Consider the following 26566-nt stretch of genomic DNA (forward strand, 5'->3'; position numbering starts at 1 on the left):
TGGTATTATAGGATCCCTATATGCTCTAGATGGGGCACTCCTAGAATAAATTATACACTATAATGTTTACATTTATGCTGAATATTCTAATAAGCAATTTAGTAAATACTATAGGAGATGCTGCATATATTTTTTGTTATTTTTATAAGAAGTATGTAATGATAACGTTGGTATCGCTACACTAAATATATGCATATTATAAGTGTATAAAATGCATTGCTATACAAATATATATGCATTGTACATGGAGTGTACATGGATGGGGGAATATTCAGGTATTATATGAAATAAAATTAGGATTGTCTATAGGCATATATGAATAAATAATTTTCCTGATATAGTACCTTGATCGACAAAATAATGGACATAATAATGGACATAACAATATAGGGATTGGTATGTCAATCACACAAACAATATCTGTGATTAGATATGTCAAATGTCAATCAAGATTAGGGCTACCAATGACTGACTAAACAATAAAGCAAACGTATTGGCTGCATTAGATGTCAATCTAAGCATGGATGCCCTGATTGGTTCCTTTCAATAATATCAGGAGAACCTGGATTTGTAAACACTGAAGCTGCACTGTGACCAAGCACAGCGAAATGCGCGTCAGTACACAGCCAAGCGGTCACGTGGTGCGCACACGTGACCGACAAGCCGGTAGGCTCTCCTATCTCTCTAGAGACACGCTGCTTACAAGCTCCCTTCTCTCCTCTCTCTGTCACTCGGGACAGCAGCGCCGGACAGGGCGCACATGTGACCAACAAGCCGGTAGGCTTTCCACTCTCTGCAGGGACACGCTGCTAACAATTTCCTCTCTCCCCTTTCTTTGCTACTCAGGACAGCAGCGCTGGCTAGGTAAGTGGAGTTGACATCCCTGCGCTACCTTAGAGGTAACGGGGCGGACTGCCACTATTCCTTCCTGCACACTGCTCTCCTCACTTTTTTCACGATGCAAACAGTCCCCTCTCTCATTTCCTATCCTCTAGGATATATACTATTATGGCAAACAGCAGAAGGGGGCTAGTTATTTAGACATCGGTACTTATTTCTTTCTGATTGATATTAGGGCTATCTATCAAACAATATTAAAATCCTTGTCCTTCTTATTTCTAATTGTCATATGGGAGAGAACCAGTGCTCGAAGTGTGCCGGTATGAGACGGTATGACATACCGGCACTTCCAAACTTGCACTATCCCTAGAGTTGCTCAACAATCTTTGTGTGCCTGAGGAGCTCTCCCTGTAGTCCAGCACACTGGACTGTATTTTCCAACCGGAGAGGTCCCTGCATCGCTCCTCACGTACGTTAATCACCACTGGAACCAAGGGATAGCTGCAGCACTCACTGCCGCTGCTCCAACCAACCCAGCCCACAGCTGCTATTTGGACTGTGTTTTTAGTACCTACTTCTTAAACTCTGGTCAGTCCCTCCTCTACTCTCCTTAACCCTGGACTGGACAAAACTACGGAGTATCTGCTGTTATCAGGAACCTGGCTGCCAGTGCTCTGCTTTACCCGTACCTCCACTGCTATCAGGGGCCATGGCTCAGCTCTCCTGTCCTGGTACGCCTCTGATCGCTTCCACCCTGACATGTCCCTGCCTCCTTCTCCGGCAGTTCACTAAAGACCGCCCACCTAAGCTACCCTGCAGTACTCACCTTAGAGTCCCGCACCGCCTCTGCAGTCTCCTGTCGCCGACGGGCACTACTGCCTCCCTCCTGCTCTTGACCTAAGGCTGGAGCTGGACTCCGACCTCCTGCCCACCACCATCTTATCCACGTAGCTCCTCCGGGTCCTCTGTTTGCTGGACTGGCTCCAGGGTGAGTCCTCTCATTAGAGCCGCCATCAGGGGGGATTGCCTGGTCTGCAGTCCCGGGTCTGTGCAGGGAAGGGGCCGGGCCTGCCTGCCCAGGGACAGACCTACCGGCGATACAGCAGGTGGGAATAATGCCAGTATCCAGTGCATAGTGGATAATTGTCACTGCGGAGTCGATCCGCACTGCAGCACCGGGCAGCAATCACTGATAGTGACTGTAGCTGCCTTGCTATATACATCCTGCCGGCTGGCCTCTCCCCCGGACCAGCCAGCCACCTCACATAGAGCAACCAGATCATAAGCCCCAGCATATGTCGAGCAGCACACTTCTGTCTCCAGAAGTGCGGACTCCTCCCCAGGCTGCAACAGGCGACAGTGAGGGCCCCACAGCAGAGCACTTAAGCAGAGGTAAATGAGAAGGAGAGGTGGGGGGGCACCACTGACAGACAGAAGGTGGGGTGGCTTTTAATGACACGTGTGTGTGTGTGAGGGCGTGGCACTGACAGACAGAAGGTGGGGTGGCTTTTACTGACACGTGTGTGTGTGTGAGGGGGTGGCACTGACAAACAGAAGAGGGGGTGTTACTGACATGTGTGTGTGAGGGGGTGGCACTGACAGACAGAAGAGGGGATGTTACTGACGTGTGTGTGTGTGTGTGAGGGGTGGCACTGACAGACAGAAGGGGGGTGTTACTGACGTGTGTGTGTGTGAGAGGTGGCACTGACAGACAGAAGGGGGGTGTTACTGACGTGTGTGTGTGAGGGGTGGCACTGACAGACAGAGGGGGGTGTTATTGACGTGTGTGTGTGTGAGGGGGTGGCACTGACAGACAGAAGAGGGGGTGTTACTGACGTGTGTGTGTGTGTGTGAGGGGGTGGCACTGACAGACAGAAGAGGGGGTGTTACTGACGTGTGTGTGTGAGGGGGTGGCACTGACAGACAGAAGGGGGGTGTTATTGATGTGTGTGTGTGAGGGGGTGGCACTGACAGACAGAAGAGGGGATGTTACTGACGTGTGTGTGTTTAAGGGGTGGCACTGACAGACAGAAGGGGGGTGTTACTGACGTGTGTGTGTGTGAGGGGGTGGCACCGACAGACAGAAGAGGGGATGTTACTGACGTGTGTGTGTGTGTGAGGGGTGGCACTGACATACAGAAGGGGGGTGTTACTGACGTGTGTGTGAGGGGGTGGCACTGACAGACAGAAGGGGGGTGTTACTGACGTGTGTGAGGGGGTGGCACTGATAGACAGAAGAGGGGATGTTACTGACATGTGTGTGTGAGGGGGTGGCAATGACAGACAGAAGGGGGGTGTTACTGACGTGTGTGTGTGTGAGGGGTGGCACTGACAGACAGAAGGGGGGTGTTACTGACGTGTGTGTGTGTGAGGGGGTGGCACTGACAGACAGAAGGGGGGGTGTTACTGACATGTGTGTGTTTAATAGATGGCACTGACAGACAAATGGGAGGATCGCTGAGAGAGAGGGAAATGGGGGGAGTGCTGAGAGAGAGAAATGTGAGGGATTACGGCTGCAATCAAGTTTTTATTTTTTTATTGAAGCAAGGCACGCGTGACATCATTACATCATGCGCACCCCACTACTGACAGAGGTTCCAGCCACAGCGCGAAAAGGAGCACCCAGAAGACACAGTAGAAGGTAAATGTCTGTGGGCTGTAAGGGACTGAAGGGGTGTTGGCATTGGCAGTGGCAGAAACACAGGGGGGGGCCTACCTATTTTGTCGGTCCTGGGCTCCACGATTTCTGGTGGCAGCCCTGCCTCTCATTGTTCACTATTATGAATTTGACCCTCTACACCCCTCCACAAACCACCTTGCCCATCTTCCCTTTATTAGATGACTTCCTGGACCACTCACATAAATGGTAAATTAAACTGTGGACTTCCAAACTAGTTTCTACCAATACTCACAGGTCATTCACCATTATTTTCTTCTCCAGAAACTACCTATTGTAATTACTGCCTTATTAGATACTGTAATTACGGGAGCAAGTCAAAATCCTCACAGACGGGATTCCGACACTAGCATCCCAACCACTGGCATCCCGACAGTAAGGACTTGGGTTAAGGGAAGGGTTAGAGGTTAGGGTTAGGCACTAGGGGGAGGGTTAAGCACTAAAGGGGGAATGGTTAGGTTTAGGGTGCAGGGAGGGGGAAATTTGGTTTAAACCCCCGGGAGGGAATGTTAGGGTAAGAGGTAGGGAGAGGGGGAGGTTTAGACAAATGTTGGTATCCTAATCCTGTCGGGATTCTGATCACCGGGATCCAGAGCACTGGCAACCCATACCCAACCCGTAATTACTGCCTTATCTCATTGCTTTTACCTACTGTATTACTGACTGTGAATGCACATTGTACATCCTACCCTCTCTAATCATGCTCCTTCTACCCCCGAACAACCCCCTCCTTCTATCCTCCACTCTCTACTGTCTACTTCAGTTGTCAGCTACCATGTTTCCTCTCTCTCTTCCAATACTCATCCTCACAGCATGCCCTTGTCTCCCTCCCAGAGCCACCCACCATTTCTCCACTTTTCCTGTGCGCTCTGGAATTCCAGTTACATCCACAACAAACAAACCATGTGCTCTTCATTTCCAACTTTCTTAACATCCTTGCTAAACCTGGCACTCCACTGACACTCTTTTATAGGGCGTCTCCTTCAACCACTCCATCAGACCTGATAAGAATCCCTCCTATCCTAAAACTATACTTTTTGTGTCATTCCCCTGGACCCTCCCTTTCTCTCTCCTCCTTTGAGTCCACTTTACCACTCTATCTGCCTCTTCTACCCCATCCGTCTCCATAGAGTAAATAAAAAAAGACTGCAGCCATCATCGAGTCCCGTGTGAGACTGCCCAATGTTTTAAATTAGCAGTCATTTAAAAGGCAAAATCAACCAGGTTTTGCCTGTTAGATGAATGCTACTTTAAAACATCAGACAGTCTCACACAGAACTCATCAATGCCTGCAGTCTGCAGGCTTATACATTTACCTCCAAGTATTTGTTATCTACTGTCCCTCTGGCCCCACTTCCCAATTTTTTGATAATGTTGCTGCCTGGTTTCCCCACTACCTCTCCTCTGACCTCCCTTCTATCATCCTAGGTGACTTTAACTTACCAAGCATCCTCTAAACTTCTTTCCCTTTCTTCCTTTTTTGGCCTTTCTCAATGGACCTCCTCCCCGATCCACCGCTTTTACCGCTCCCTTGACCTCGTCTTCTCCAAACTGTGTGTATCGTACATCTCTAACTCTGCCCTCCCACTCTCTAACCACCATTACATTTTCCATACCCCCACTTCTAAATTTCCACTTCGACCACTGGAGAGAACAGTGAAGGTTCATGTGTTTATCTATGATATGCCTACATTTTGAGTCAGCATGATTTTCCAACATGTGGATAATCTACCTATGTTTTTACTAGTAGGCTTATAATATCTTAATGTGGAGATACATGCATTTAATATAAAACATTTTGGAAGGCGCATATACCTAATACAATATATCAGTTCAATAAGGTATATAATAGCAGGTCGGGTGGGAGATATATATTATATAGGAATTTTTCCAGATTACATTTATGATTATCTAGAGAGCATTACTTGTAACCGGCAGCAAGATTACAGTATGATACTGTTTGATGATTTGATTTAGTTAATATTTTCACTTTCTGCAGCAGTGATTAACCATAGTTGATTTTGTATTTTATATTTTTCAATCATTAACTCCTTTTTTATTAGTATTATATATTAAAAGTTAAGTTTTAACTGAATTTTCTCCCTATAAGTGTGCCCCCACACAGAGGCCTTCATTCAGAGCCGCTCGTAAGCGGCCGCACGCTCGTAGCGGTCCGATGTTGACAAACCACGCATGCATCGGTGTAACAGTGCGCATGTGCGTATGGCTGTTTGCGTTCATTTTTTCTGTCGTTCGTCAAATAGCGAACAGGAAGTGACATGTCAGATGTGATTGACAGAATTGTCCGTTTTGTGGCGGTGACGGGGGTGGAGATGGGAAAACGCAGGCATGGCGAGGCGTTTTTTTGGGCGTACATACATTATCTGCTGCGAACGGCCAATGTGAACGGAACAAGTGTTACGTCACTGTCTGATCAACTTTCCAGGCAAACTGCTTGCTCAGCTTGTGGTCTGGTATTCTCTACCACAATGACGATGGTCTCTTCGTTCCTCCCGTGGCTCATCGATGGGTTCCCGATTTATCAATTGAGGGCTCAAAAAGAATCAGTTTTGAATTGCAAAAGTGCTTGTAATGTGTTAAGAAAATAGCCTTTTTTATTAGCAAAAAACCGTACGCAGGTGAACTACTCAGCTGATAGTTTCTGGGTTACACAATCAATTAGCTTACAAATTTATTTTACATTTGCGTGTTTTTCCAAAATTAGTTTATTACTTTTTTTCGGCCAACAATATTGTAGTCCTGTTTGTGATTTTCCTGCTTTTTTTAGGGGCCAAGAAAACAATCTTCCTTTTGTTTTTTGCTAAGTGTTAATTTAAACTCTTAAATGGTTTTTAACCCTTTGTTTTTGTTTAAAAAAAATGTTTACATTTCCATTGTATTGTTTGTAATTTTGTGTGTGGGATTACCTTTTAACCAGTTTTTGAATAATTTTACAATACAATCGTTCATATTTTCAACATTTTTTATTTTTCAAACACATTTTTTTGTGTTTTTGTTTTTCCAAATTAAAATATGGATAACTAAAAATAAAAAAAGAAATGTTTTTAGAAATGCGTAAACAAAAAAGGGGCTTTTTGAAACCACTATCAAACAAATTTTTTTTAAAAACAATTCACAAGAAAGGAGAGGGAGGTTTTGGCCATTAAGGATATGGGGCAAACACAGAGAAGGAATGTGGGAAAATTAGCCAGTGCTGTCATCGCCTTTTGGCCCGTTTGGCCGGGGTAGGGAGGGAGCCTGAACGGGTCCGGGAGGTCCTTCGGCTGGCCTGGCCAGAGGCAGATGTTGGGGCCTCTGGACTAGGCATAGGGCTAGGCACATTTGGAGGGATGGCTGTTGTTGTGCCAGTGGTGGAGGGTCCTGATGTTCCGGCAGGAAGGGCGGGCGGCTCAAACATGTGCTAGCGAATGAGCTGCTCCAGGGCATTTGCAATACGGACGTTGGCCCCAGTATTTTCCGCTAGGGCCTGAGCAATGGTCACGTTGGCCGCAGCACTTTGCTCCAGGGCCTCCGCCATCCGTAGCAGACTGGCGTCCAGCCTCACCAGATTCTCGGTCTGCTGATCCGTTTTACCATTGAGATCAGTGAGGAGGGCCACTGCCTGCGAGGGGGATTGCCCTGGACTGTCTACCACAGGGTCCCCATCCGGATCTACTGGTTCCTCCCCTGCAGAGCCAGCAGAAGTTCTGCGGCCAAAGCCCCCCTCCTATAGCAGACTCATCCGCCTGTGTCTCTGTGAAAAAAAAGAGAAAAGAGTACCATTATAATCTAGATATTGTCCCAAACACATTTCTGAGTTGGTAACATTACTACATTTACCTGAGGCAACATGAGGAGCAGCAAAGTCTGGCATGTCGGTATCCATGTTCAAACACCCCTGGGCCTGCTCCTCCAAATCGTTGAGCTCCAGTGACACAGGGGTGGGACCCCCACCTGTCCCCCCTGCATGCCTAGCCCTATCAGCCAGTTTTTGCTTCAGCCGATATTTGAAGTCGCTTCATCTGTGGGTTAAAAAGTTGGCATTATTCCTGCAGTATTTGGACCTGTAACACTTTTTACTAAAATGTAGTTTTTACGTACCGGCGTTTGACATCCCAGGTTGCACATTCAAACTCACCCACCATATTGACAGCACTGGCTATGCCATCCCACATTTTCCATTTCTGGCTTGCACCCATATTCCTTGGGGCCTGGGGCAGGGTGTCAACACACATTTGGATCAAAACCTCCATCTCCTTTCTTGTGAATGGTGCCTTCCTTTTTTTTGGAGTTTGTTTAGTGGGCCTACTAGGACCAGCAGCCTCTTCCATTACATCCTCAACACCTTATTGTAAATTGGAATAAAATTTATAATGTAAAATGTACCTAAATTGTTGGCTCCACATAATCCTTTAGGCCCAAAAAGACAAATACTTACCTGGCGCCTCTTGGCCAGTGCTTTGCTGCTCTGTAGCCATTTTTGACTTTCAGGTCTCACTACAGCAGACCGATTGGGGTTTTCAGTGACGTTTTTATACATGCGTCAGCATTATTCGGCCGCATCATTGATTGTGCGCTCCTATTGTCCGTCCTTAATTTGTGAGGGAAAATAAACCCTATTTATGGCTTGGTGTGACTCGAGTCGAGGTGGCGGGTGTTGAATGTTGGAGGTTTTGCTTGGAGGAGTTGATTGTTGGCGTGTTTCAGAGTTTGAGGCGGTTTTTTGGGTTCTAATCGTTTTGTTTGTTTTCTTAGTTATTTAATTTCCGTTCGTTTTTTTTGGATTGGTTTTTTTTCTTTTTTGTTGCGTTTTTGAGTAAGTCTTTTTAAAAACACTCGTTAAAAAAAATATTAAATACTTTAAAAATGTTAGTACTTATGTTTTTTTTTGTTTATTTTTACAGTTATTTTGGCATTGCCCCTGTGACATTTTTGGACTTTGTGTTATTTGTCTGATTTTGGTAAGTGTTTTTCATTTCATGAAGTGACAATTTCGATGTGTTGGTCTTCGCATATGTTTTGCAAAGTAATTTTTTTATTTTTCTTTAACCAATCATGTCTTAACACGAAATATAGCGTACTCTTTAGCGAAACTTAGTTTGAGTTGTTTTTAATGTTAAATGAGCAAACTATTTAGCGCACTAATGTCTGCTTATTAATTAGTAAAAATTGCGAAACTATTTAGCGCACTAATGTCTGCTTATTAATTAGTAAAAATTGCAAATTATTTAGCGCACTAATGTCTGCTTATTAATTAGTAAAAATTGCAAACTATTTAGCGCACTAATGTCTGCTTATTAATTAGTAAAAATTGCGAACTATTTAGCGTACTAATGTCTGCTTATTAATTAGTAAAAATTGCGAACTATTTAGCGCACTAATGTCTGCTTATTTTGTCAGTGTAAAATCATGTTTTACCACTAAATGTAGCGTGCGTTTATCCAAACTAAAGTGTGCTCCCTTCTCTTTTTTTTTTTACGTCAAAAATGTTTTACAATCCAAGTTTCGCCTAAAAATAGAAAATACATTTTCTACTTTTAAAATGTAGGTTGGTCTACTCATGACAAGACCCCGGCCTGTAAGCATCTTTGGATTTCTTAAAAAAGATAAGTATATTTTTCTTTACACATTTGTCTCAAATAATAACTACCTGGCTTACCATTTCAGGTTGATGTTGGTCGTATTATCTTGGCAATGGTTCCAGAACCCGACCAACCTCAACTTCGTCCCAGGTGTAGGCTTCGTAGGCGTGCAAGGCCCCAGATATATAGAACACGTGTCACCCTTTTTGGAATGCCAGATGATGAGGTCTTAAGATGATACCGCCTTCCTCCACAAATCATCATAGACACTCTCTCATTAATAGCGAGTGATCTTGAACGGCAAATTGTCAGTCCTACAGCAATACCACCACTTACACAATTAATGTCAGTGTTACATTTCTGTGCCTCAGGATCCTTTCAAACCACGGTGGGAATAGTTGCCGGAATCTCCCAATCCTCCTTTTCAAGGATCCTGAGGGCAGTGATGGAGGCCATTTTTAAGCACCTCCATCATTTTATTAAAATGCCAGTGGATATGGGTTCCCTTAGTGTGGCGAAGGCCAATTTTTACCAAATAGCTGGCTTCCCACACATGATAGGGGTTGTGGATGGCACTCACATACCACTTCAGCCTCCAGCAAGGCTGGAAACTATTTTTAGGAACCGCAAACACTTTCATTCACTGAATGTAATGGTGGTATGTGATGCCTCCCTCCAGATCCTGTCCCTGAATGCCAAATTCCCCGGGAGTGCACATGATTCCTTCGTCATCCGGCATTCAGGAATTTGGCACAAATTAGACAACCTACAAGCTGGTGATGCGTGGCTTCTGGGTAAGTTGACACCTTCTGTTGCAACCACTGCAAAGCTTGTTACACAATGGTCCTGATGTATTTTTATTTATTTTCACAGGAGACCGTGGTTACCCTTGCATGCCCTGGCTGCTCACTCCTTATTTGGCTCCCACACCAGGGCAACAAAGTGAGTATAATTCCACACTTACAGCCACCAGGCAGGTGGTGGAGTGCTGTATCGGCCTTTTAAAAGGTCGATTCAGATGCCTCCACCGCTCTGGTGGCGACCTCTTGTATTTGCCGGATATCGTTTTGAAAATTGTAGTCCTGTTTGGGATATTTCACAACATCGCCATAAGGAGTGGGGTCCCAATGCAGCCAGAGGATGCCTTGCCTGAGGATGGCCCCCCCGAGGTTGGTCGGAGGTCAGTATGTGGGGGGGCCATACGCGATGATGTGGTGGCCAGATATTTTAGGTAATTTTTGTCAAACATTTAGTTAATTGACACAATGTAGACATGTAAGATTTTAATGGCCAATTTTAATATTTATTTTTTTTGTCTTTTATTCCCTAAAATTTCCCGAAAAAACGATGCCTACTACCTGATCCCCAAAATTGTCTTCATGTGGCCACATTGGATCTAACTTTGGGAGCAATTATTTCTTTGCCTCATTTGTGTATTCATGTTGGCCTGCTACTTCTTCAAACAGATCTTGATTTTTTTTGTTTTTGGGTGTTGGTTGTTTTTTGGCGCGCGTTTGCACTGTGTGAATTGTTTGTCACAATTCACTTTCTGTTTATTATTTGTGTGTATTAAATTTTTGTTTTACGTTAAAAAGACTTTTCCTTGGTAAATTACAAGCACGGGTAACCTGGCCCAAAAAAGGCAAACTTTCTTAATGGCTAATCCTGTAATGTGTTAAATTGTAAAGTATTTTAACATGCTTTGTGGCTAAAAACAAGCACCAAAGGTATTATGGTGAAACAGTATGTTTTCTAAACTAGGCCTAAGCAGGTTTGAATTAATATTTACATTACCCACCAAAAATATTAAATAAAAATGCTGGTAATTCTCCAAACCTATTGGTATTGTTAGGTGTTTAATGTGCCAGCTTACATACTTACTGGCCCTTTCTACAATCTGATTTACCTTACTATAAAAAACATGCTCCAATAGTCGACTTATGGAAGGTTAAACAACCTAATATTTACAGACAAGGAATGAGACTTTGTAAACCAAAAATATATTTTATTTTTAACAAAATTTTTAGGGGGGGTAAAGAAAAAAAAATTAATGGCGCAGGACCGCCAACATGTGGTTAAGGACCACAAGCATGCCAATTACATGGCCCCGCAATGTCTGCAAGCCTACATGCATTTCTTGCAGTCGCCTCTGGTCCTCTGTGGGGAAAAAAAATGTGTGTATTAATAAAATGACACCTTAAATTATATGTTAGCAAACAAGTTAAAAATCAGACTCTACTTTTACAAAAATTAAAACATTTTTACCCAAAAAAATTAATGGCAAACGCAAAGATGGTATAAATACAAACTATAAATATTACACATAAAAAGCGAACCAAAAAAAGGGCGAAGTACACCAAAAAAATACATTTGTTGGTACAGTAAACTAGAAAGACACAAGTATGAGTGTTTGGACATGTGTGATATGTGATATGGGAAAACATCCTAGACATTGTTTAGCAAAAATATATAACCAAAACATTTGAAATACTTAACAATTTGGAAATGCACAGGAAAAAGGACAACATCACCCAAAAACACAAAAATGCAAACACAACCATAGTTTAAAAGGGAAACATGCCGGTCATCGGGATGCCTGCTCGTTGAGCCCCGACATCCTCCTCCTCTGAGGTGGGCCAGTGCTGGTCCAATGGAGGAGGGGATATCTGGCTCGGTGTGCAGGGGGATGAAAAGAGAGGTGGGGTGGAGGGGAGGGGGATGAAAAGAGAGGGGGGGTGGAGGGGAGGGAGAATTTGGAGGGATGGGCAAAATTGGAGAAGGAGGGGCCTCAGGGACTGGCCGGTCTGGGGTGGAGGGGGAATTTGGGGAAGGTTGGGGAGAGGAGGTTTGGCTGGGAGTGGGGGATAGGGGACGAGGGCGACGTCGGTTTCGGACTCGACATTGGAGTCTGCGCTCAGCCCCTAAATGATGGATGAAAAAGGTTTAGCTTATTTTTGGATTTTGGGGTTTGGGTACAAATTTATAACACCAAAAATGTGATAAAATTATAAAAACGGAAAACATGCACACGCTGGTATGTCCTAGATCAACAAACAGGGCTAGACTGGAAACATGCACACGCTGGTATGTCCTAAATCAACAAACAGGGCTAGACTGGAAACATGCACATGCAGGTAGGGCCGCAATAAACAAACAGGGCTATACCGGAAACATGCACACGCAGGTAGGGCCGCAAAAAAACCCAAAAAACAAAACTTACTTTGACTGATCTGCAACCGCAAACATGCTAGCAGGCGTGGCGCACGGCAGCGCAGATCCGACCACCTGCGCTCCAGTTGGCCGATATTTCGGCAATAGCCGAAGGAGCGCAGTACGCCATACGCTTGCGGAGGTTGGTGATGGGGGGAGGCTGGCTAGTGATCCTCTGGTCCATGACCTTGGTAAGGACCATGAGCTCCCGCCTACTAAACGCGGAGGCTCTCATGATGGCAATGATTTTTTTTTACCACAAAACAGTTTTAATATAGGCCCTAAAAAAAATTTGATTGGCTAATGTACTTTGTAAATTAACAGGAACCATTCTATTGGTTATTGTATGAGTCATGTGACCTCCAGCCTCAGAAATATAATGTGAGTTATAATAGGCTTGATGCAGTGACATGCGTAAGCTAATTTAAATAAACAAATTAAAGTACTAAAATACGCCTATCACAAACAACGGAAAACATTAGTATCATTCCTAAAAACATTTAATTTTGAAAAAGAAAACATTGGTGAAACCGTACGTATTCTGTGGGACAAATGTCGCACACTGACAAGAATAAAGTTTATTGACAATGAAAAAAAAAAAAGGATTGAAAACATGTGAAGAGCAATTAAGGTAATTAACCTATTGATTGGCATGAAACGATTAAAGTATGTTGGAAGAATGAAATAGCAGGCAATCGAAAACTGACAGGGCCACTTCCGGAATTGACTTGTGCGAGCGTCGAACGCAACCATAGAGGAGACGGACGGTCGCTATTTTGAACGGACGCTAGCTAGAGAAGGGGTTGGAGACTAGGGTGGAAATTTAGCAACGAGCGAACTTACAAGCGAGCGCTTGAATTTAAATATTTTCGCTCGTATGGCGGACGAGCGGATGGCCACTTGCGTCCGGCTCTGAATCAGGCCCAGAGTCTTTTTCTTTTTTCTCTTTTTTTTGTTACTATAATTAATATACATGACTCTGGGGAGCACCACTGACCAAACAGGATTGCCACCAACAAAACAGTTCTAATTATAATTCTTAGTAAATTTTTGGTTAGTATTGGGAGAACTCAAAACTCATATTTAGGTGAATGTTTGAATTGCCTTGTGTTTTCTCCTCTGTGCGGACTTGCCTAAAAATTCCTTTATGTACAGTATCCACACATTCCCATGAAGGTACGGATTTGCTGTTGGTTCTGCGGCAGTGTCATGGTCTGTATGGACTGTATTCTGTCGCTTGTCAAATGTCATAGGCCCTGGGTTAGACAGTGTCCCAAGTATTTAACCTTAGTCTGGCATGGCTGTAATTTGTCCTTAGCAACCTTGTGTCCTGTCTGTGAGAGATGAAGCAACAGTAGTTTAGTATCATTTAAACATGACATAAACGAATCAGAATAGAACAATAAATCGTCTACATATTGGATTAGAACAGATCAATTGCCTGGTTGAAAAGATTGCAAACAGTTGTGTAAGGTTTGAGAGAAAATACTGGGGCTATATATGAAACCCTGGGGCAATTGTGTCCATGTATATTGTATCCCCCTGTAGGTGAATGCAAAGAGATACTGACAATCAGGGTGAAGAGGGACAGAGAAGAAAGCAGAACATAGGTCAATGACAGTAAAATGGGTTGCAGATGGTGGAATCTGCATGAGGATGACAGCTGGATTGGGTACTACAGGGAATTGGCTCTGGACTACTTTATTTACACCCCTAAGGTCCTGTACTAACCTATAACCACTCCCCCCAGCCTTTTTCATTGGAAAGATGGGACTGTTAGCTACACTTGCTGTACGGACTAAAATCCCCAGTTAAAGCAATCTCTCAATTATAGGATACACCCCTAACTCCAGCTCTGGCTTTAAAGGGTACTGAGGGATTTTAGGAGCCTGTCTTCCACCTTTTAAGATAACCATTACAGGAGCTACATTTGTCATTAATCCAGTGTCCTGTCCATCTTTAGACCACAGGGAACCCGGTATTTGAGATAACATCTCTTTTACCTGAGATGGACTTTGCTCTAAAATGGTAGAGTGAAGCATTAACCTTTGTGGAGTGTCCAATATATCCCTTACTTCGTGATAAATTTAGGGATGTGCGCCGGACCATTTTTGCCGGATTTGGTTCTAATTCATCATCCGGCTTTGGATTTGGATTTGGATTTGCCAAACTGCGGTGACTGGCTTTGGATTTGGATTTGGATTTTTTACAAAAATTGGCAATAAAAGCTAAAATCACATAAATCTAGCTTTTTTTTCTTCCTAGAGTGTTATTAACCTCAATAACATTAATTTCCAGTCATGTACAGTCAATTTAGACCACCACACATCTTAAATTATAGTTTTCACCATTATTGTCCAAAGGTTACAGTGAGCTGACTGGTTACCAAGCGTCAGAGCAGCGGCGCAGTGGCACAGACACCACAGTTAAAGCACATATATGAAACATTGCCACACAGCAGTGGCAGAAATGAAAGGTAGTTCAAGATGGAATTCTCCTTGGGCCCTCCCACCCACCCTTATGTTGGATATTAAAAAGGACATGCAGAGTCACAGTGCTTTTATACATAGAGGGCTAGTGCCCAAAGGAGTCACAGTGCTTTTGATTTATACACAGAGGGCTACTGCCCAAGGACTCATGGTGCTTGTAAACACAGAGGACTAAGGCCCATGGAATCACAGAGCTTTGTATACAGTGGGCTAAGGCCCAAGCAGTCACGAAGCTTGTATACACACAGTGGGCTTATGTCCAGTAAAGTCACGGAGCTTGTATACACACAGTGGGTTTATGCCCTTTCATGGAGCTTGTATAATACACACAGTGGGCTATGCCCTGTCACGGAGCTTGTATAATACACCCAGTGGGCTTATGCCCTGTCACGGAGCTTGTATAATACACTCAGTGGGCTTATGCCCTTTCACGGAGCTTGTATAATAGACACAGTGGGCTATGCCCTTTCACAGAGCTTGTATGCACTCACTGGGCTTATGCCCTGTCACGGAGCTTGTATAATAGACACAGTGGGCTTATGCCCTGTCACGGAGCTTGTATAGTACACTCAGTGGGCTTATGCCCTTTCACGGAGCTTGTATAATAGACACAGTGGGCTTATGCCCTTTCACGGAGCGTGTATGCACTCACTGGGCTTATGCCCTTTCACAGAGCTTGTATTATACACACAGTGGGCTAAGCCCAGCCACGGAGCTTGTATAATATACACACAGTGGGCTAAGTCCAGTCACGGAGCTTGTATAATACACTCAGTGGGCTAAGTCCAGTCACGGAGCTTGTATAATACACAGTGCCCCTAGTTGGCTAAGTCCAGTCACGGAGCTTGTATAATTTACACACAGTGGACTAAGCCCAGTCACGGAGCACACAGTGGCAAGAAGTAGAACTACTTTCTCTAACTAATCTAACTCTAGTCTCGCTTTTAATCTCTCTATCACTACCTAACTAAGCGTGACTGTTTCGTCTGGATACAGTCACGTGAAATGGCGCTGACAGCTGGGCGCCGTGCCTTTTATAGAGGCCGAATGTCACCTGGCTCTCGCAAGGTCTCGCGAGAATCCGACGCCGGACGGGTGACTCGGATTCCACCTGTTCGGAGCGGTTCGGATTCCTCAGAATCCGAACCACTCATCACTAGATCAACTCTTTCTGGGATATCTAGGAATATACCATCAGAGGTACAGTAAATGACACATCCCATTTTACATAACAAATCCCTTCCCAGCAGGTTAGTAGGAGCCGCCACTGCCATTAGAAAAGAATTCTTGGTATGCAGTGGCCCAATAGTAACCTCTGCAGATTTGGTTAAAGAATAATGCTGCACTTTACCCGTTACTCCCATTGCTGGTACTGTCTTGTTGGTCACCTGTAAATTTGATGGAGAATTTAACACTGATCTGGTCGCCCCTGTGTCTACAGGAAAAGAGTGTTTAGTACAAGCTATATCTACTGTCATTGTAGGTTCTTCCCTAGTACTCTCAGTTAACCTGACTGGCTGTAGACTACAGTTATGACCTAACCCCTAGCGCTGACTGCCACAATGTGGACTGGTGATTGCTGGAAGTTTCCTGATGCCTGGGGGTGCCCTTTCTGTGAGTACCTAAGTGCTCCCAGTTTATGTGGCCCCCACTTCGCTTTACAAAACTTTCTTAAATGTCCCTGTTGGTTACATTTAAAACATGTCCGTGATTCAGATATGTTAAAAGGTTGTTGCTGTGTAAATTGGGGTGCATGAAGAGTTTGCGGCTGTGTATGGTATGGGTGTTGTGGCATGGTATGTTGATATGTGCTTTGTTGCTGGGTGTGGTATGAATGTTGTGGCTGGGTGTACATTACATCTAAAGCTTGAATGCTCACTGCCATTAGTTTTTCACTTTGGGTTCCTCTCTTCCTGAGGATGTTTTTATCGTGTTCTATAGCTGATTCCTTGAGAGCATCTACCATAATCCCTCTCCAGTTAGGCTGAGAGGTTTGAACCCTGGTCTTCAGACTATCTTTAAGACCATCCATAAGTACCGTGACAGCTACTTCCCTGTGGTGTGTGTTATCCTTTATGTCCTCTATCCCAGTCTACTGAGTGATTGTCTGCAGTGTTCGTATGAAATACTCTGCTGCAGACTCACTATCCTTCTGTCTGATAGTGAAGATATTACTCCAGTTCACTACCACTGGAAAATATACGGCCAATTGTGTGACTATATGTGTAATGTTCTGCTGATTATCCTTATGATTACTCAGGACAGGGTACAAATTACTTGTTACATTTTTATATATTTTATTATCGGCTGTACCATCACCGCCCACCGCATAAGGCGGTGGTGGTGCGCATGCGCTATTCCCTTTGCTATTGGAAGGGCAACCTTGCGGTATGTGCGCGCTCCCATGAGGCGCGCACATGACACTTCTGCATCGCGTACATGCGCAATGCTGTTTTACTTCACGTTCGTGCCACTCAGCCACATGTTTCCCTGGTGCTGCCACAATTTTAAACAGTCATTGTACGTCATATGTGTTTTCAGGGATTTGACTACACATAATCTATCTCTTAAATTATTTAGCACCTCAAGATTGAAACTGCGATTTTAGGGAAAGGTTTCAAACATACCTCGGTCATTTTAACCCATACGTCACAGTACGCAGTTGCATACGCACCATACATAGTATACATTATACGCCTTGCCGACCCTGTCGGTCCTTCCATGAGCAGCCTATCGTCAACCATGACAAGCAATTGCCTAGCACCCATCTGGGAAAATGCTAAACTCCGCTTAGAAAATGTCAACCGGTACACTAATTCACGAGCTAATGTGTACGCACTCCTTATCGTTATGCCCGCCGACCCACTAGTCGTTTTGGTCAGCTTGCACAACAAAGAGCAAAATACCTGCCTATTGCAATCTACCCTTCACCGCTCACTTGTACACAATTCAGCTAATGTGTACGCCGTTGTGTACAACCGGCCCGCTAGTCGTTATGGACAGTGTGCACAACGTGGAGCGGAATACTGCCTAGCACTACTCTAGCTCACCCTTTTTGAGTTACTCTCCACTGGTAGCATGTAATTGTTCCAATAACGCTTACCCTTTCCAGTGATTTCACTTCACATGCCCCCCGTCAAAGCCACGGTCTACCCAACCGTGTGGTCTAATCGCAATGCCCAGAGAACCTAACTGATCAATTCATTTTGCGATCACTCTGAGGGGCCGAACGAAAGCCAACTTTCGTATTCCCAATGCACGGGAACTTATAGTTTTCTCCCGTCTGCCACAATGTACCTGCTCTGTACACTGTCCCAGTAGTTTTCACTGCCTAGTCAGACACCTACCGAGTTACTCCAGGCCTAACAGACAGTGACCTATTTAATACAAGCATACATTCACTTTCATGCACCTTTGTTTTCTGCGCAGAAAAACTTTTACTTAAATTTGGCAGTTGCAATTTAAAGGGGTTAACCAAGTAACCACGCTATGCATATAACAAGACTATTTAGCAAAAATGACTGTTTAAACCCACGCCAGTATTACCGGATACATCTGTACGCTATTGTGCGACTAGTCGCATACACAATAATGCGACTGATACACAAAGAGCGAACAGACAATAAAAGAAACAAACCTTTCTCTCTTGTCCCCAGGTTCCTAATCAGGACATTGATTCCACAACACTGAATGGTAGCAGGGTTTTAAACACAGTGCGTTCTTACCTGCTTATGGTGCCTTCCACCCGTTGGTGCGGAATCGAGGTCCGTTCGCTATTGTGCGAATTGCGGTGGCGTGTTATCAGCTGCGAGCTCCCAACTATCGATACCCCTTAATCTATATACCCTAAATGTTGCTGTTTAGCTATACAAGTTGTATAAGAAATAATTGCTTTCCAGACTTATATTGTGGTTCCAAAGCACAAAAGTTCTTATTGCAAAAAAAGGAAGTTACACACTTAGATCTAGCACAATTAGCGCAAAAGACAATTAAATGCAAAAGGTACAAGCCGATAGGAATCGGTATGAAATACCGCCGGCCTCATTCCCAGCAGCGTGAGCCCGACAGCGCTGGAAATCCCGATCATTTTAAGGTAAGTATAGACTAACCTAACCTAAACCCCCTAACCCTAACCCTCCTTAGGGGTGCCTAACCTTAACCTCCCCCCCAAGTGCCTAACCATAATCCCCCCTGTAAGTGCCCCGGGTGGGTGCCTAACCCTAAGTCCTCCCTGGGGGTGCCTAACCCTAACCTAACCCTCCCCCTAGCCTAACCCTAACCCTCCTGGGGGTGTGCCTAATCCTGTCCCCCCAGGTGCGCTAAACCGAAACCTCTCCCTCGTGGCTGTCCGCTCGCGGTGCCCGGCATCCCTTCGATCGGGATGCTGTGCACCGGTCTCCCGGCATTGGTGAAATGAGCGGCGTCTACATCTAGATGCCGGGCATTTCACCCTCGCTGGGATATGACAGTCGGGAAGCCGGCTGTCGGTTTAATTTCAGCTGGCTTCCCGATTGCATCCCAGCCGATACATACACGTGCGCACTGGTCCCAGTAAACCGTCGTCACTCCAGAAGCCTGTGGTCATCCAAGAAGAATGGCTGTGTACTATAACCAGTATGCCATCTATATACCTTACAAAACAAAGAAACTAGTTAACAGATTTCCATTGTGTGGTGCTCCTGGACATTCTGGTATGATGCAGGTCATTGGACAGTTCATATAGCAGTTTCTCAGATGTTGCTTTGTGTGGTTTTCCCGATGAAGAACTGGCCTAAACTAGTCAAAGACACTACATACAGCTTTTCATTCTAACCACTAATTTCATATAGTTCATATCTTGCGAACGCATGATGCGATTTCCTTGCGGGTCGAACCAGAAATCTGCAAATAAACAGTGATTTAGAATGGTACCAAACATGATATGTCTACTACCTTATGTACCTTAAATATCGTATACATTACATTTCACAACATAAGTATTCGCTAATAAAACCTCTGATATTAAGCTTTTAATGCGGAGGAACCTTTTTATAAGTTTTGGTACATGTAAGTGTGAGAATATTGCGTAAAGTTGCTAATATACGTGGTGCGTTTATGTGTTTTATGCTTTGATCAACAGCGCAACTGTGCACTGTGCGTCTTGTATATTTTATATGTATGATTTAGGGCCTGATTCAGACCCACTCGCGAGCGGCTGTCCGCTCGCAAGTGGGTCGATGTTATGGACTGAGCATGCGCACGACGGAGGGAGCTCCGTCGTGCGCATGCGCCAGACGCGACGAGCGAAGGAAAGTCCTTCGCTCGTTGTGTCCGATCAAAGGGGGCGTGCTGTCAATGTTGATTGACAGCACGCCCCCTTTGGTGGGCGTGCCGGGGGCGTGCCTCCCTGATGGGGGCGTTCCCACGGGAACGCCTCCCGTCAGAAGCCGGCCCACTGACATCACTAGTGATGTCAGTGGGAGTGATTTTGGCTCTGATAGAGCCAAAATCACTCCGGAGCTTGCGGTTGAAAACCTCAACCGCAGGCTCCGGCTCGCAATTTCGATGGTCGCGATGGTCTCGACCATCGCGGCCATCACAAAGCATGCTCGTATAGCCTGTGGGTGGTGACCCACAGCTATACGAGCGTCCAGGAGGACGCTCCATGAAAATGGAGCCCGGCCCTCATTCAGAGCGTGCGCTCTGCTCAGAGCGTACGGCTCTGAATGAGGGCCTTAATGGGATAGAGGGATGGGGGAGGGAGATAGAGAGCAAGATAGAGGAAAAGAGAGGGGGAGAGAGACAGAGATGGAGAGAGGAAGGGACAGAGGGGTTGAGACAGAGAAGGGGAGAGAAAGAAGCGTGCACACACTACCTTTTCAGCTGCAGCATCACCAAAGGCTTTCTGATGGATGGAGGCGGGCACCTCACAACAGTAGACTCCGCCCCTTACTGTCATAATGCTGCGATTCGCGAGTGCATGGGTAGGGGGCGTGGCCTAATGCTGTGAGGTACCCACCTCCATCCACAGTCACTGTCAGTCACGATCGGGTCCGTTGCCCATTAGAGTCAGTGAGTGTGTGCTTTTTTTCTTGCTGCTGGGAAATGGCCAGGTTTGGGTCAGTATCTGCAGCAGTGTGGGGGCCCCCAAGGTGTGGGGGCCCCTGGATGACCGCCCTGTTCGCCCCTCCTATAATCCGGCCCTGCCTGGGGCTCTTCCCTGCACCCCTGGAGTGGTTGGTATGGGGGTAATAAAGTGTAAATTAGAAGAAAACTATTGTATTTTAAAGCGGAACTACAGGTACCAGCATGCCTGCCCTTTGGCACTTGTGGAACTACAAGTGCCAGCAGGCAGCCGGCACCTGTACCCCCACTGTAAAATAAATAGTTAAAAAACCACAGGACACACACACCATATCTAGTAAAACTTTATTCCATACACCTAACCCACTCACACATACTTACCTGCACCAGCCGGTCGGTCCTCTTCTCCATGTAGAATCCACAGCTGTCCCTGGGAAAAAGATCCCATAATCACCTCCATCCTGGCACTGCTCTCCCACGTGAGCGGCTGCTACATGTAAAGCGGCCGCTGTTTGGCTAGCGGCCCATGAGAAATAACAGATGATTCTGGTCATCTGCCATTTCGCGAGGTGTAAGTATATATAACAACATATACTTACACCTGAACACAAACAATATGACAAACAGTGCCTGCAATATTCCAATAAAGCTCACTGTATTCAGTTTAGATGAGAAACTTTTGGATGACCAAATCTTCTCAGGAATGTCAATGTTGCTCCACAGAAACACAGAAGCAAAAATATATAAAATTCTGTATTAAGATATGTAATAAATCAAATGACGTGCAAAATAGACCCAGAAAAGGAAACCATTTAGGAGACCCTTCAACAATGATCCTTATGTATCAAGCAGAAATCTTTACACCCCACAACGTGTCTCACTATAGCAACAAATGCTCACATTGATGCTACCTGTGAACAGTGGCAGTGAATCACATCAAGGTCTCTTTACCCACATGGATGGTGCCGACATGAATTTCATTGTCCGTTTAGCATAAGGTCACGTGACCCGGCGTTTGCCCCCTGCTGTTGCAGGATGCATATTGCCTTATCATTTATGGTAAACGGACATTGAAATTCATGTCGGCGTGTTTCAAAAATTTGTCACCCCTTGACGGTCCAGAGGCTGGAGTCTTGGAAACCGCCCTCCGCTTCTTGGCGGGTACTTGCGTGGACAGCCTCTCAATTTCAGACTCCAAAACCTCTGTAGGCTCACTGGTTGGAGGGTCAGGATCCACGTCCAGAACTTCCACCTTGGAAAGATAAAAAAAAAAATTCTTAGTATTATTTAAGTAAAAAAATTTTTTTTAGTGCCCCCCAGTATTATCCCATTAGTAGGACATACTAATAACATTGGTGGTCAGTACTTTTGTACTTACCATTTTGAAAAGTGTAGATCTGCGTTAAGGAATCTATATTAGACCCTCTATACACTCCTTCCTATACCTTCTAATATCCTGCCTATACCTTCTAAGGATGACGCTAATTTGCATACGCAGTCATACAGTAAATAAAGACTTCAGACCTGGAATCTGTGGTTCCAAAGCACAAAGTATTATTCAAGTAAAAGTACAGTCAGTTACACACTATTGATCCAGACACAATTCGGCGCAAAGGAATTATACAGACCCAAGTACAGTATACATACGCAGCGCTTCCGGACCAGATGTTAGGCATCAGCAAGAAACCCCTTCGTCAATCAGCATTCAGCAAGAAGACTAGGACCCAGTGTTGGAGCACACATATTTATACCCCCAGAAATAGACAACACAATAGAGAAGTTTGTTGCTTATGCCATTTGTTCCCAAGGGGGATACATCTGTTACAGAGCATTTAACAGGCTGATTCAAATAGACACAACCCAGCCTCCAACAACTGAGGGTCTCTGGTTTCCCGTCCCATGTAACATCCTAACAGTTGTTCATATTATATACATTTTGTTGCTTGAAGTCTCTGCGGTCCATAAGCTGAGAATGCATGATGCGATCTCCACACCGATAATACCGGAATTCTGTTGAAAGAGTACGCATCAGTACAAAACCAAACACGGCTTACTTAGCATGAATAAAACCTTAGTTACCAAATAATCTTTATTTCACAGCATTTATACTAAATGAACAAACTTAAATTTTATCCCTTAAAGCTTATGGAACCTTGTATGTGGATATGTAATGTGTGAGTATGCAGGGTTTGATATAAAGACGCTAGTTAACTTGGAGCAGATGCGTGCACATAAAGCTAATGAACAGCATTTTCATATAGGATCTTATACATTCGCTAATACGCGATTAGTTACCAGCACAATTGTGCGTATTAATGTGTGTATGAGAAATGGTGCACTTACATCTCATTTAAACTAAGTGAACACCTAGCAGTGTGAAATGCTGATCCTTATAGTTCCACACGCCCCCCCTCTCTCAGCAGCCCCCACCCTTCCCAGGCTCAAAAGTAACATCCTTTGTTCTCCCAGACTCTTGTGTAAAATGCAAATTAGCACAGCTACAAGACCCAAAACCTAAGATAGCACTCTTGGCTTTGAAGGTATTTTTATTGCAGGAAGCCTGCTAATGTAAGGTGTGTATTCGAGCAGGGCCACCTGGAGTGAGAGCAGATGTTGTATCCAGGAAGCTTGTCTACACAGACTAGTTGTCACGTGGCCATTTGCTCTGTTCAGCTAATGCAAATAATATACACTTTATACAGAGCACCCAAACTACGTAAAGTCCTGAAATGGGCTTTTGGTAAATCGCCGTAACTTATGGCGAGGGTCACAGATGCAATCGCATGATGCTAATAGTAATATTGCCACATGTACTAAAGAGTGAGATTTATCTAAAATGGCGCTTAGGCGGTCATTCGCAAAATGGCGTCTTGCAGCCAGTCGCAAGGTGGTGTCACTGCGATTCAATTTTAAACTGATCTTGTCTCAGCCAATAATCCAGTTTCGACAGTCCACCCTTTGATAGCGAACAACATGCTATCACAATCTGCTATTAGAATTTAAATTAGGCTTACATTTATATATTATTTTGTGTTATTATGGGATGGCACAAGGTGGTTCTTAATCCATCAATAAAGTGTCTCTGAGTGGGGACATAAAACTACTATTATACGCACACCGCAGATCTTGGAAGATCATGTGAAAGGTGTGGGGATGCACCAGTCTTATAAAAGCAGTCTTGAAGGGGAGTTTAGACTTTACATTATCTGAGGTATTTCAAAAATAACATTTCAATTATACATTCTAGGCAGGTCTAAATATAATACATTAAATGATGGTATTTCCTAGTTCAAGGTTGTAATGCAGTTCTATATTTACCTCGGTATTCATATTGTCATTACTGACCACCATCATAGTTTCGTTCTTGCGTTTAACTCTATTTTTACATTTTCCACACTTCAACACAATAGGAACACACCAGACGCATATGCCAATTATTATGATGACAATTAGTATAAGGATCAAGAATTTGTCTATGCTGGCGATCACTTCCTGGACCCATTCCCCTAGACCTGAGAACCATTTTACTGGGTTCAGCCATGAAACCCATCCTTCTATCTTTTCCCCTACTTCAGCCACTGAAGCGTTATGGTTCTTACGAAACTCCCATTTTAGCTGCAGAATTTCATCCATCTTTCAGTCTACCTCCTTGGGGTCGCTAGTATCATTGGTGATGTAGGTGCAACATTTTACTCCAAACTGGGTGGCTAACGTTATGCAATACCCTCCAGTAACAGCAGTTAAATATTTCAACACTAGCCTGTGTTGCACCAGTTCTTTCTTGTATGCTTGCAATTCTCTCCCTGTATACCTGAATGTGTCATCGTACATCTCGGTGATATTATCTATCAATTTAGCAAGTTCCTGAATATACCTAAAATTTTATGTACCCCGAGCAATCCTGGTGGGATCCAATGCGACTAAAACTTGAAAGCCAGTTGTCCCACTGATTAACTGAGTGGCTTTATGCATGTCACCAGGTATCATATTTCTTTTGCCTCTGTGTTCATATTGTGTGCGAAGATATGGTGAGTGTGTGTTTTTATGTATACCAAGCATTTCAACATGTGTGAGGGTCATAACCTCTGGGACTACTCTTCCCAGGTAACACAATAACAGTACTAAGATTGGTCAGACACTCTCCTGATTGGCATTGCGCTCCTCCTGATTCCACTCCATCAGCACTGCCATCAGCTCCCATTTCCTCAATCGGTCCTCCATCACAGACACTGAGTATCCCCAAACAGATCATCACGACAGAAACTCTGGAAAAACAGAACTAGGATAACCACAGCAGACCACTCCATTGCTGGAAGCACTGATCTACACATTTCTTTAGCTCAGATATCTCACCGTCACCTTTTCAATCCTCCCGGCACAAGCTCGCAATCGACAGGTCCACGCCATCAGCCCTGTCTCCGCCTTGTATCTCCACCGGTTGGTTAACCTCCCTGCAGTGAGCGGAATGGACCCACGTATCTTCCCTGGCCACCCTTTGAGGATGCGGTATCGTCAACAACGTCAGATACGGACTTTTCCACCAATCAGTCAAACAACCTGAGCTAAAAAAAATTCGGATCATAACAAATTCCCCAGGTTCGACATCATGACAGTTTGCATCAGACATGTTGGAAAATAAAATTTTCAATTTCAGTTGTTCTTACTCATCTTCGTGAGACACTGCACAGTAACCTCATTATCATATTCTCACATGAGGCTGCCTGTTAAACAGTATCTCAAAGGGGGGACAGATAAAAGAAATGACAGTCTGGAATGATCTTGGTTTTATTACCCATCACCTTACACATGTTCTGAGAAACGTCACCTGTAAAATGAGTCCCCCTGTCACTTTTAATAATTCTAGGGATATAGGACCTCATTCAGAGTCGGTCGTTGCGGCCGCACGGTCGTACGCATACAATGTTTTTCTTTCTGCGCCTGCGCACGGCTAGCAGTGCGCATGTGCGTACGAGCTCTACCGATGAAAAATACTGACGGTCGTAGGGCTTCCGACATGGAAGTCGATTGCTAAAGTTGATTGACAGGTAAAACCGTTTGTGGGAGTATACGGGGGTGGTGGTCTGCAAACGGAGGCGTTCTTCAGCGTTTCCAGGCGTTTTAGTGGAGTGCATAAATTACCTGCTTCGTACGACCAAGAATTGCGGATGCATGACAACGTCACTCTACAAACAGGATGATTGTCCAGGCTAAGGTAGGCAAGAAGCGTCCGTAAGCCACAACAGTACAATCGTTAATCTGATGTTACCTGCGATGTTTCTATTTTGAACCACACAAACCAAGCAGCTAAGATTGCTGCATTGTAACTATTAACGCTGCTAATTACCTTGCAACTGATTTCACTTGCGTGTGCATTAGGGAATTCGTAACACAAATGTTTATTTGTGCTTTTTTAAAAAAAATTTGTGAAAACAGTTTTGAAAACATCTAGCATTGTGTTTTGCGTAGCAGCCTTTTCAGATACCATACTTTTTAAACCTTGTATACATTGATATAGTCAAAGATAGACATTTTTGTTGTAAATTTTTTTTTTATTTGAAATTTGCCTTTCAGCACAATTTAAATATTAATTGTGACCGCAACATTTGCATATAATTAAAAAAAATATATATATTACAAAAAATATATATTATTTTTAAAATAAAAAAAAGAGCTTGAGACATTGGTGACAAGAAATATGGGGACTG

This window comes from Taudactylus pleione, unplaced genomic scaffold (genome assembly GCF_031769625.1).
Source record: "Taudactylus pleione unplaced genomic scaffold, aTauple2 ptg000314l, whole genome shotgun sequence".
Taxonomy (NCBI): domain Eukaryota; kingdom Metazoa; phylum Chordata; class Amphibia; order Anura; family Myobatrachidae; genus Taudactylus; species Taudactylus pleione.